This window comes from Marmota monax, unplaced genomic scaffold (assembly GCF_021218885.2).
Source record: "Marmota monax isolate L192 unplaced genomic scaffold, Marmota_monax_Labrador192_F-V1.1 WCK01_AAM20220418_F8-fsc02129, whole genome shotgun sequence".
NCBI classification, from domain to species: Eukaryota; Metazoa; Chordata; class Mammalia; order Rodentia; family Sciuridae; genus Marmota; species Marmota monax.
In genome coordinates this window covers 3533-16796 of record NW_026692164.1, presented here as the reverse complement: position 1 = coordinate 16796, position 13264 = coordinate 3533, and the positions used below count along the sequence as shown (strand labels likewise).

The window sequence follows — 13264 nt, the reverse complement described above, 5'->3', positions numbered from 1 at the left end:
TTCTGCCCATTTCAATGCTTTATTCATTCAAATGACTCAATACAATTTCACTCTATAGGTTCTTAATCAAGAAAACAACAATCCTTAATGCTAGGCACTGCAATAAACATAATCAATTCACAGCAAACAATTCTAGATTAGTTAATTCAGAGCAAACAATTCTAGATTAATTCTAAGCACTGCAAAACACACTGAGTTATGATAGGCTAATGACAGACATTTCCTCTGCATGCTAAGTTCAAAGGTCTTAAGTCTTAGGCTTTGAGTCCAGCAGATGCACACTCACTCAGACCACAGTGATCAGGTCCGGAACCAAGGCAGGCTTTTCCTGGCGTGGAATGGAAGACCAGTTGCATAGGGAGAAGTTGCAGCTCTCATCAAGGTCCAGAGGAGGCGGTGGAGTTTGAGAGGGGTGAGGATCACGCAGAGGCTCTGGAATAATGACAAGTGATGGGATGTCAGGTCCTTGTTTCAGTTGGCTTAATCCCTATTCATTTGCTCTATCATTTATACTAAATATGGGGGATTTTGACCCCCCTTTCAATCCTTATCAGCTACTACCAGATTTCTCAGTGACATCATTTACCCTGGTCTGGTGGTCTCCACCCTGATCTTCTCACCTTTCCCTCTTATCAGGCTAGGACAGCCTACCAGGGGCTTCACTCTGTTTATCAGGGTGAGGGGAAGTAACTTGTTTGTGGCCATACTGGAGGGCTCTGTGGGTGTGCCTGCTGAGACTGCAGGTTTCAAACTGGAGTTTTTTAAAATGGAGTTGCTTAAGCTCAGGCCTAAGGCCATCCTAACACTGGGGCTGTGGCTCAGTGGTAGAGCAGTTGCCTAGCCCATGTGAGGCACTGGGTTCCATCCTCAGCACCACATAAATATAAATAAATAAATAAAGTTATCATGTTCATATACAACTAAAAATATTTCTAAAAACCTGAAAAAAAATTCTGGGGCATGTCAACCAGTTAAAAGTGGATGGAACAGCTGCTGGATGGAGGAAAAAGGCTTTGTTGGAGTGAAATTTATTAATCCCTCTCTGACTTTGCAGGAGAGAATGTTGGTGTAAGATATGGAAAATGACAAACCCCAAAATAGTGTCGCCTGGGAAGAGGGAATGAGCAAGAAGACAACACATTGATAACTTCGATCCTCTCCCAATACATTCTTTCCCAGTGACAAGACAAGCCCTGGGGACGAGATATCAGTGGGATACCACAAGTAAACTTTGAGCATGTCTAAACCATTTTGAAGCAGAGGTGTGCCCCTAAGAGAACTCTCAGGGTAATCTCATCAATCTGAGGCTGCTTCATTGCCTTGGAAAATGTCCTGCTGAAAGAGAATGCTGTGATACCATGGAATTTATTGGCTTGGACAGCCCCATGTTCAAATGCAACTCCCCAGAGATAGAGAGAGACACAGTGCACCAACTACCCCTGTGGCACCAGCTACCTGAAGGAGGAAGAATGACAGCCCAAATGGTAAGTCCCCAATCAGGCCAATTTCCTCATAGCTTCTCCCTTCTTGTTTACCTCCCCACAACAAATTTCTTTGGTGTGTTTCACTATAAATAAAGCATTTCCAGGCTTGTCCCCTTTTGAAAGGATAAAAGAAACTGAAGTTAAAGACCAGGCATTGTAAAGTTTCTAAGCTTCAAAGCCTGAGTTAAAATGTAAAGGATCAGGTATTGTTAAGTTCCTATGCTACACTCAAAACCTGAAATTCCTGTAGCTGTTAGGACAATTCACGGGACTGCCCAGTAGATATTCCCCCTGACCATTTAGTTGTTAAATAACCTAGGACCCTGTGCAGCTTGGCACGTAGGCATCTCAGGGCCTAAACCAATCAGTTTGAATGTGTACCCCGCTTTAGAACTGACCTATCACCCCCGCCTGACCTGTTCCTGCCAATGAATGTACTAATCATGTTTGAGAATTGTTGTTTGATTTTCCTGCGCCTCATGATGATTTGCTCTGATGTATGAAAAGCCCCCGCCCTCCCCAAAAAGTGTACTTAAGCACTGCTTAACCCCTGCTCGGGGCTCTTGGCCGCTCTTCCTTCTTGAGTGAGCACGGAGCCCCAGCATGCTGGATCCTCAATAAACCCCCTTTTGTGGTTGCATGAGTCGGTCTCTTGGTGGTCTCTTCCTCCAACGTTCGCCGGACCCTTACACTTTGTTAGGATTAGACCCATCAGGTCTCTCCCACCTATCATGCCCGGCTTTGTAAATATTTTCCTGAGTACTTTGCTTCATTTCTTGATATTACTTTTTCAGACTTTTTACTTCCAGAGGGCTCACACTCAGAGAGTTACTTATTTCCTCCCCACGCAGGTCATGGGTGACAACTGGCACCTAGAACAGGACCCTGGAGAGGAATTCAGAAGAAAGAATGTCAGGTGAATGCTCAGCCTCTCCTTCACAGAAAAATGTGCATTCGTCAAGTTAAAGAGAGAGAGAGGAGGGAGGAATCTTTAAGATAGCTTGACGTTAAGAATGGGGAATTTAAACTCTAAATAGAGTTATGTTATACTTAGAATGAAGAAGGTATAGTTGATGCAGTTTCTAGAACTTGTTATTAAAAGGTTTCTTTGTTTCCTTAAAGAGGGATGGGACTTATCAGAGAGTTGGGTGCTGTACTATAGTAATTCAGATAATATGCCCAGGTGCATTACTGAAAATGCAGAAAGGATGTGGACTTTGATACAAACTTGTTTGGATTCAGATTGAGACAGTGTGATATGGTCAGCAGAGGATCAATTGGTGGCTTTAAGAACAGTGTCAGAGGTTACCAGCCTGCCTGCCTGCCACAGCTTCTTTGCCTGCAGAGAGTGCAGTGCAGGAAAGGGAGAGGTTTGGTAAACAGCTGTGTGTCAGTTCTCTAGCAGAGAAACCAGACAAAATACCTGTGGGAGTGTTTATCTTGTGGCCATTTATCTGGTGTGGTGTTAGATGTCAAGAGCCCCATGTTACCTGAGATTAGTGTCTGTCTCTCACCCTACTCCATGATAGGAGTTCATGTTGTGCCGCAGTCTGGCTGGGCACAAATCAGGAGCCACTCAAGCAGGAACAAACTTTATTTCCGAACTCCCCCCCCCATGCCACCCACGCAGCCCTCTCAGGAACACCACACACCAACCAATCGGAACTCCCTCAAGCAGAACTTCACCAACCAACACGAACTCCCCAGGAATCCCCGAGAACTCCAAAACAGCGGGCACCCGAAGCCACTCCCTTCTGGCAAAATGCCATTCGTCATCACCACTCGGCTGTGGCCCTCAACAATGTTGTGTTCAAATGATAGATTTTTGTTGTAAAGATTTCTGTGATCTCAAAATAGGGATATAAGCAAAACAAAGGTTTGGGTAAATCATTTGAAAATATTTAGGGTAGTAATAAATTTGTAAGTAAAGTGAAATTTTTAAAGGATTTCATGTGATTGAGTTATTTATGAGTCTTTGTGGAAGCAAACTAGATACCAAAGATACATTAGTATTATTGTAGAAATTATGTTTCTTGGTTCACAGCTGTTATACAAACTAAAAGTTTTCAGTCTTGTTATTTTCATTATGTATTCTCATAGAACTTTATAACTTTTGCCTATTAGTGTTTTAAAGAAGTATTCTTTCTTTAAGACAGAACAACCTAAGTGAATTTAAAAAAAAAGCCATCATCTATAGGACAGAAAAAAATATAAGCCTGTGTGGGAATTCTGTGTTTGGGATTGGGGTCTACAAACTTCATGATTGTGACATTATTAGTGACTAGGAAGTTTCTATGCAAAGACACAGGATGCCTGGCTGCTAGGTAATACCTGGTGACTGGGAAACTCCTGTGCAAAGGCACAGGATGGGTGGCTGCCATAGCATGTCCTTCACAGGTTTCCCCTGATTCCCACGATGGAAATGCCCAGCCTTCTCCCTCTGAGGTAATAAGACAACTACGCAGGCACTGGATGGTTTCCTTAGCAATGTCCTTGGAGAGAAGGGGCTCTGTGTTTCTCTTAACCTGGACCTTATCTCAGTTAGCTAAGGTTAAAGAAATACTAATTACTTAGTATTTAGAATTCAGGCTAAAGAAATACTAATTAGAATATCATCATGGTAACAGGAGGTAGGTGTTCTTGGAGTGAATAAACTCCTGGCAGGGAGGGGCAGACCCCCCACTTCTGCACTTCTTCACCACTTCACCTCACTCCTCTCTGCTCCTCCTGTCTGCTGGCACTATTTGTGTCTGTGTCTGTTCTTTGTGTGCCTCCTCACAGGTATTCCCACACAGGTGACTTCCAATACTAACACTGGCCCCAATGAAATGGAAGGGGTAAATAACTTTAAAGTTATATACATTAAATATAAAACCCAGTACTCCTACTTTAAGACTGGTGAAACTAGCACACTGGATGAAATGTCCCTGATGCTTCCAAGGGAAGCTGCATATGGTCAGCAAGACTCTGACCCACCCTGGCAGATGACACTAGAGAAGCTAAGGGGCTTCTCATAAGTCCCCAAAAGTGACCTATCTATATATTTTTTTGGTGGTATGATTATTATAAACCATTGCACAGGTTCTCATTCTAGAATTTGCATTCATCACTTCCAGCCTGATGACTTGATTTTAATCAAGACCCAGAGAGAAAATAATCTTCAATCAAGCTGAAAGTGGCCGACCAAGTGCTCCTGACCACAGGATGGCTATGCAAACTGTTAAGAGAGGGAAAACTCACTGCCAGGGGGCATTTCCACTCTAAACGGGTATGTCTAGGAAAGATGGCAAGACCAACGGGTACAATGACAATGAGACCAAAAGGTATACAAAGAAAAAATGGAGGGTGATTGGAAATAGGAAGTCTGGCGGTCCATTCTCTTAAGGCGTTTGGCCTTGACTGGATCCAGTTAGCCCTTTTAATTGTTGCCCTTCCACTTTACCCGCCCCAGGGATCTGCTGAATCTGGACCATCACACGGGGCAACAGAGTGGCTCTGGGGTATCTCAGTGGTCTAGCGTTGCTGGCATGGTGGAGGCCCTGAGCTCTAACCCAGTACAGCCCCAAACACAAACCAAATAAAGCCCCAAAAGACAGGAAGGGGAGAACATGGTCCAGGGCCTCAGTTTCCTTCTCTACAAAGTCTGGAGCTTGGAGTAGGTCATCACAAGGTCCCACAGGCTCCCCAATCTGAGCTTCCCTTGGTGTGACACTGTGCTCTGGCCCTTGGTGGAAGCTTTCTGCCCCCTGGAGGGCCAACAGAGGGCAGAGAAGACAGGAAGACAGATGTGGGCCACAGCAGAACGGTGCCCTAAGGGACCACTCATCCTTGGAGGAGGAGAAAGACCACCTTATTGGAGTCTCGGGGACCCATGTGGAACTGGAACCCAAGTCCTTGTCCTGGCAGTGATGAAAAGGCTTTGTGAGGACAATGACTCCCAGGTGAGTGTGGCCAGTAGAGGAATGGAAAAGTCCCTTTAATGTCCCTGGGTCCTTCAGGCCCCATTTTTGTCCCCAGGCATTTGTTAAACTGAGGCCTAGATGTCACTGCAGCAAAGCCTGTTTCCTGTGGCAGTTTTTCTTCCACGGTGTACAGTGACCACTAGCCACCCAGGGGAGACTGAGCCCACTGTGCTCTCCTGGAGCACCCACAGTCAGGAAGAGCCACCAGAGGGCTCTGTGGCCATTTCCCTGCCACCACACAGAACGGCACCTCCTAGGAGGAGCATCCATCTCCACTATCTGAGCTGCTCACTGACTGGCACCTGCTCCAACAGGTTTCCAGATCCTCTCATCTATCCAATCACTATTCGCCAAGTGCTGACCTTGTTCCATGTGCTGAGTTAGGCCTGCGAACTGCAAAGAAAAAGAACAATGTGGTCTCTGCCTTCCAGGAGCTCTAATCTGGAGAAGAAGAGGGACAAATCACTAGAGAATTATAACTGGAAGAAAAGACCAAGAGTTATATCAAAGGAAAGCACAGGGCTCTTAGGGAGGGCTGCAGTCACCACATGGAGCCATCTGAAAAGGCCTTACTGTGGTGACATTGATGCCTAGAGCTGATAAATGGGGTCCTGGGTGGGGAGGGTAGAGGGAAGACACATGAGAGGAGGACACATAAGAGGAGGGGAGGGATGGGCAAGGGAAGGGTTAGAACCTTGGGTTTTGCCAAACATACCTGTGACATGCTAGTATTTGAAAAATTATCCCACACAAAGCATATAAAACCACAAACATTTGTAGGCTTAGTTTATCTAGATCAGAAATGCAAGAGGCCTCAGCTGGAGGCTTCCACCATCTCTTATGAGGCTGGGGCCACAGACTCAGCTGATGCTTAGTTATGGCAAGGTCTGTTCTCAATCTCTGCCGCATGGCTACAGGTGGGACTCAGGTAGGACAGAGGCCTCATTTCTGCCCTCTCCATTGTCCTCTCTGTCATAAGACTTGTGAGCCTCTCCATAGGGAGTGACATAGAGAGCAACAGCTTCCCCAGAACCACAGATCCTAGGGAGGCAAGAAAAAGGAAACAAAGAAAGAGGAAAAGGAAGGATGAGGAAGAGAAGAAAAAAGGAAGAAAGAAGTGAAGAAGAAGAGGAGGAGGAGGAGGAGGAGGAGGAAAGAAGGAAGAAGGGAAGGAAGGAAGTAAGGAAGAGGAGAGAATGAGATGTTATTCACAGTCATTTCAGAAATAAATCTTGGAGGTGACACCACATGAACTTTTGTCATGTTCTATAGGTCACCTGAGAGACACTAAATCCAGCTCACACTGAAGAGAAGGGTGTGGGAGGCCGACATAGTATGTGACCATCATTTGTCTCCCCTTATGATTGGTGTGGCATTGCCGGTCACTTTGTGATCTGGTTGCCTAGGTAACCATAGACGGTATCCCTGATCTTTAGGGTCGAGCAAATGTGTCTTCATGCATGGATGTGCCTTCCTACATCCCCATGGGTTGAGCTATGCTCACCTGTTCTTTTGTGATGTTTACCCTTTGCCCTGTTTGGGATAGGTGTTCCATGGAAATGCCTTTTGTGTGTCCCCTTCTTTTACTGTGCCCTTGGGTGTAGACTTCCTAGATGTCAGTCATCATAAAGCTAGACTCAGCCCCTTGAAACTGACCTCTTGCCTCATTTGAATGACTTCTCCTCAATAAGAGGGGTCAGCAAGTGCGGTCTCTCTCTCTCTCTCTCTCTCTCTCTCTCTCTCTCTCTCTTACACGTTCTGTGAACCCTTAAGGTCAGAGGAGCCGTCACAGCACCCCCGAAGAAAAAGGAATTTCTGTCTCTTGCATGGTTATTTTGTGCAGCCAAGTTCCCCTGGAGTGACCCCGAGTGTTTTAGTCATGTGCAACACGGCAGAAGGGGACTACTCAAACTAGGAGGTTTGAACACAGAACCTTAATGAGCCTCCTTTACAAAAGCATAGCCATACCATTTTCAAAAATAAAAAGAATGATGAATTAGCATAAGGGAACTGATTTCCACCCTGAGCATCTCCATCAACAATTTTGACTTTATAACCAACCTTACCCACTTCCCCAAGCATCTTGCTAAGTCAACAAAAGAGAAGTTTTTGAAAAAGGGCAAAGGCAGTTCACAGAAGACAAAATAAACATTTTTAAATCTATCAAGAAAACAATGTCTTTTAAAAGGGAAAACCAAGGTACAATGAAATTATTTCTTCCTATCTATCTATCTATCTATGAAGTACCAGGAAGCCAACCCAGGGCTTTGCACATGAGAGGCAAGAGCTCTATGTCACTGAACCTCACCTCACTCTCACAATGAGTTGTGTTTACACTAAGAGGTTGGCATGATCAAAGAGTTCACACTAAATGAAGGTGAATAGAGGAAATCAAAATAATGATAAGAGCATAGTTTTGTTTTACCCAGTTTAGGAAAGTTTTCTAGTGTATTTCTCAGCATGGTTTTTGTTGCAGAGCTCTGTTGAAATGACATCCTTATATGTGATGCATATTTATCACTGAATGGAGGAGGAGGAGGAGGAGGATTGTCTCTACGGTGCATCTGTAAACTCCTTTCACATTGTTTCCTCTGTTACATCTTTTCTCTGTATTCTGGGGGCCTCTTCTCAGATATGTCCAATGTCTTTGGGAGTATTTTTGCAACTTCAGTTCTGTTCTTTTTTATTACAATTTGGTCATTCTAATTTTAGTTTCCTTACGATGTTTCTGTGTTTTATTCTTCTAGCTTTTAAACTAGTTGTGCCATAGAATTTTTTAAAATAGACTTTATTTCCTAGAACATTTTTGGGTTCACAGTAAAACTGAGCTGTTGTGTTCCATGACTAAACACTCAGGGTCACTCCAGGTGAACTGGGCTGCACAAAATAATCACACAGAGACAGAGAAATGCCTTTTTCTTTAGGTCCTGTGGTGGCTTCTCTGACCTTAGGGGTCCATGGAAAGAGAGAGGGGATCACATGCTGAACCCTCTTATTGGGAAGAATCCATTCAAATGAGATAAAGGGTCAGGTTTCAGGGGATTGAGTCTAATTGTGATGTCTGCTGTTGGCAGGTTGCCTGACATCTAGGAAGGCCACACGCAAAGGCAGAGCAAGAGAAGGGGACACACAAAGGGAGTTTCTGTGGAACATTCTATCCCAAACAGGGCAAAGGGGTAGGGTTACAAAAAGAATAGGTGAGTGTAGCTCAACCCCAGGGGTATGCCAGAAGACTGGCCTTGCTATCTGAGTGAGGGAAAAGACCGAGTCACGAGTCATGGAACTTCCTTGCCAGACTACAGTGATCTTTCAGATCCCTTCCAGTCCTGGTGCATCAGGACTGGAAGCCGTGGTAACTCAATGTGGCTCCTCACACTGAGCAGAAGGCAAAGAGATATCCCATAAACCATCTACCCCACACATATACAATCTTGCCCATTATCAACACCTCTCACCAAATTTGATGTATTTGTTACAATTGGTGAATTGGAAAAAAAAAAACATTATCTCTAGTGTAAACTAGTTTACACAGGACTCAATCTTAGTATTATATTGGTTTGGACAAATGTGTAATAAACATATATCCACCATTAGAGTATCCCTCAGAATAGCTTCACTAACTAAATTCCAATAAGGTTCTCCAAACTGTCAGACCATGGGTCTCAAGGAAGTTAATTCATTCATCAGTATTTAGCAACTGCTCTTTGAGATAGAATTGGAACTAAGGCATAGACTCTGCTCTGAGGTCACTGTCTGGGAGGGACACCAAGGATCGTAACACAATGCAGAGTGATAAACTCTTGTGTACAGGTGATTAAAATCATAACCTTCTCTCTCTCACCAATCTCATTATTCTGACCTGATGTTCTTTCATAACATAAAGGATTTTAGCAAAACTTTCCCAGGGAAGAGAAAGCTCAGAGTTTTGGGGATAGTGGACAGTGTGTGCCAGACCTCACCATACTAACCATGAGATCTACCATTTGACAAAGGTCCAATGAGAACTCTTGCAGATGGCCTGTCATAGGACCTCGTCATTTCTGTTACATTCCGTCTCTGAGGAGTAGATCACATTCCAGTGAAGATTCCCATCATGAAAAGAACAACACGACAGAAGAAATGTGTGATACATAATATCTAACTGTGATGAGATGTTTTACATGGATGTTGGACATGATGGATGGAGAAAGAAGGGAGATGCAAACAGAGATGTGGGGTAGACCCATCATTTTTCATGTCTTCGGGTGACACAGGCACATCTTCCAGCTAGTGGATGACCATGTGTTTGTTTCTTGTAGAAGATATTCATCAGCTTCCAAATCATAATAAAGAATAAAAGCAAATAAGTATTTTTAGACAAATGATCTACATTATTAAACGTGTTCTCTAGATGACAAAACTTGCAAACCTTCTGCAATAGGCAGTGTCATGGAGGCAGGAAGTCAGGCACTGCCCCCCTGCTGGCCACATGAGAAAATGACATGAAGAGTGTAGAGCTCCTTGATTGTCAGCAAAAGTACACAAGCACATAGAGGCCTTTATTTCTGTGGTTTAAAAATACATAAGTGACTACCTTATATTTGATAAAGGGGCTAAAAGCATGCAATGGAGGAAGGATAGCATCTTCAACAAATGGTGCTGGGAAAACTGGAAATCCATATGCAACAAAATGAAACTGAATCCCTTTCTCTCGCCATGCACAAAAGTGAATTCAAAATGGATCAAGGAGCTTGATATCAAATCAGAGACACGCCGTCTGATAGAAGAAAAAGTTGGCTACGATCTACATACTGTGGGGTCGGGCTCCAAATTCCTCAATAGGACACCCATAGCACAAAAGTTAATAACTAGAATCAACAAATGGGACTTACTCAAACTAAAAAGTTTTTTCTCAGCAAAAGACACAATAAGAGGGGTAAATAGAGAGCCTACATCCTGGGAACAAATCTTTACTCCTCACACTTCAGATAGAGCCCTAATATCCAGAGTATACAAAGAACTCAAAAAATTAGACAATAAGATAACAAACAACCCAATCAACAAATCGGCCAAGGACCTGAACAGACACTTCTCAGAGGAGGACATACAATCAATCAACAAGTACATGAAAAAATGCTCACCATCTCTAGCAGTCAGAGAAATGCAAATCAAAACCACCCTAAGATACCATCTCACTCCAGTTAGATTGGCAGCCATTAGGAAGTCAAACAACAACAAGTGCTGGCGAGGATGTGGGGAAAAGGGTACACTTGTACATTGCTGGTGGGACTGCAAATTGGTGCAGCCAATTTGGAAAGCAGTATGGAGATTTCTTGGAAAGCTGGGAATGGAGCCACCATTTGACCCAGCTATTCCCCTTCTCGGTCTATTCCCTAAAGACCTAAAAAGAGCATGCTACAGGGACACTGCTACATCGATGTTCATAGCAGCACAATTCACAATAGCTAGACTGTGGAACCAACCTAGATGCCCTTCAATGGATGAATGGATAAAAAAAATGTGGCATTTATACACAATGGAGTATTACTCTGCATTAAAAAATGACAAAATCATAGAATTTACAGGGAAATGGATGGCATTAGAGCAGATTATGCTAAGTGAAGCTAGCCAATCCCTAAAAAACAAATGCCAAATGTCTTCTTTGATATAAGGAGAGTAACTAAGAACAGAGTAGGGTCGAAGAGCATGAGAAGAAGATTAACATTAAACAGGGATGAGAGGTGGGAGGGAAAGGGAGAGAGAAGGGAAAATGCATGGAAATGGAAGGAGACCCTCAGAGTTATACAAAAGTACATACAAGAGGAAGTGAGGGGAAGGGGAAAAATAATATAAGGGGGACAAACGAATGTCAGTAGAGGGGGCAGAGAGAGAAGAGGGGAGGGGAGGGGAGGGGAGGGGAGGGGGGATAGTAGAGGATAGGAAAGGCAGCAGAATACAACAGACACTAGTATGGCAATATGTAAATCAATGGATGTGTAACTGATGTGATTCTGCAATCTGTATATGGGGTAAAAATGGGAGCTCATAACCCACTTGAATCAAATTGTGAAATATGATATATCAAGAACTATGTAATGTTTTGAACAGCCAACAATAAAAAATTAAAAAAAAAAAACATAAGTGAGGCCCTAAGCAACTCAGTGAGACCCTGTCTCTAGATAAAATACAAAAAATGTGAGGACGTGGCTTAATGGTTGAGTGCCTCTGAGTTTAACCCGGTATCAAAAACAAAACATTAGCAGGGCATTAGGTCACACACCTGTACTCCAGGTGACACAGGAGTCTAACTCAGACAGATAGCAAGTTTTAAGCCAGCACTGGCAACTTAGTGAGAGCCTGCCTCATAAATAAAAAAATAAACAAACTATATACCAAGGATATAGTGCAGAGGTAAAACACCCCTGAGTTCAACCCAAACAACCAAACATTTAAAAATAAAATAAAAACACATCATACAATGTTCCAAATTCATTTATCAACATTTATTTTTGGTTTAATCAAAGTATTTTTAATCAAATATATTTGATGTAAGTGACTTGGTATCTTGTCCCCATTACAAGATATTTATCATAGGTTCTGTGCCTTAAAGACTTACTTAGGAATCCCTATTTATGCTTTTTCAAGCATCCTGGATCAAATAATGCACAGTAAAATATTTTAAAAGTATGTATCCCTCAATACTTTTTAAGTGATCAGTATTATCACATGAAGGTTGAAGCATGGTCTGTTTTTTTTCTTATTGGTTGTTCAAAACATTACAAAGCTCTTGACATATCATATTTCATACATTAGATTCAAGTGGGTTATGAACTCCCATTTTTACCCCAAATACAGATTGCAGAATCACATCGGTTATACATCCACATTTTTACATAATGCCATATTAGTAACTGTTGTATTCTGCTACCTTTCCTATCCTCAACTATCCCCCCTCCCCTCCCCTCCCATCTTCTCTCTCTACCCCATCTACTGTAATTCATTTCTCTCCTTGTTTATTTTCCCATTCCCCTCACAACCTCTTATATGTAATTTTGTATAACAATGAGGGTCTCCTTCCATCCATATGCAACAAAATGAAACTGAATCCCCTGCATGGTCGGTTTTATTCAGTGTGCAATATCCTCCTTAGTGATATTGACCATGGGAGTCTGAGTGTCTTAGAGTCAAAGCATTTTACTTCCTTCATCACAGAGATTTGGTTTTGAGCAAGTCTAGGAATATGCTGTGTTCACAAAGGCCTCCACCACCCTCCGCTTCTCCACCCCATACAAGGGAAGGAGGGGATTCTCTCCCATCTCCTTTTGGGACACAGCAGATGAAAGACCACACAGAGGCTCCAAGAAAACCTCAAATAAACCCTCCAGTTTTATATGCTTTGAGTTACTAGCTTTTAGTTCACTTAAAAATCACTCCTTTGGGATGTCCACCAGCTGAGCAATGTGTTAAGACTCTCCAGTGTGTGAGTCTTAACCATAAGTAGGTCACTTACCAGGGATGTGAAGGACACCTCTGTCAAAACCATTGACTCTTCATTTGGACCTGAAAGTGTCTAACAGGTGACTTTGATGTCAGAAGCCTAAAAACTTCACCTTCACCTCAAGCTGACACCACCCTGTTCCAAAAATATGACTCATGAAGAGCCACCAGTGTAGACTGTGCATGCACAGACCACTGACTGCTTCACCGCCAATCACTGCCACCTGCTCCTTCATCCCATAAATGACCCTCAAGCCTAGCCTCAGGGAGGCAGATTTGACATCTGAGACTCCCATCTTCACACTTGGCAACCTTGTGAGAAAGTTATTTCTTTTTTGCAAA

General features: G+C 43.1%; 2 long non-coding RNA genes across 3 annotated transcripts; one reads left to right on the top strand and one right to left on the bottom strand.

Annotated features, from left to right (window-relative positions):
• LOC131423335 (uncharacterized) lies at positions 1-5889 on the bottom strand. Its single transcript, XR_009224741.1, has 3 exons — positions 5809-5889; positions 2033-2369; positions 1-432 (listed from the first exon to the last, which is right to left on the bottom strand). It is a non-coding gene; the product is annotated as an uncharacterized LOC131423335 (long non-coding RNA).
• On the top strand, positions 963-9553 carry LOC124076791 (uncharacterized). 2 transcript variants are annotated; one of them, XR_006846465.2, is made up of 4 exons: positions 963-1484; positions 2336-2400; positions 4601-5425; positions 5761-5882. It is a non-coding gene; the product is annotated as an uncharacterized LOC124076791 (long non-coding RNA). The 2 variants fall into 2 exon arrangements; XR_006846464.2 differs by lacking the exon at positions 5761-5882 and adding an exon at positions 9439-9553 and having other exon boundaries at positions 964-1484.
• Positions 9554-13264: the final 3711 nt, after the last annotated feature.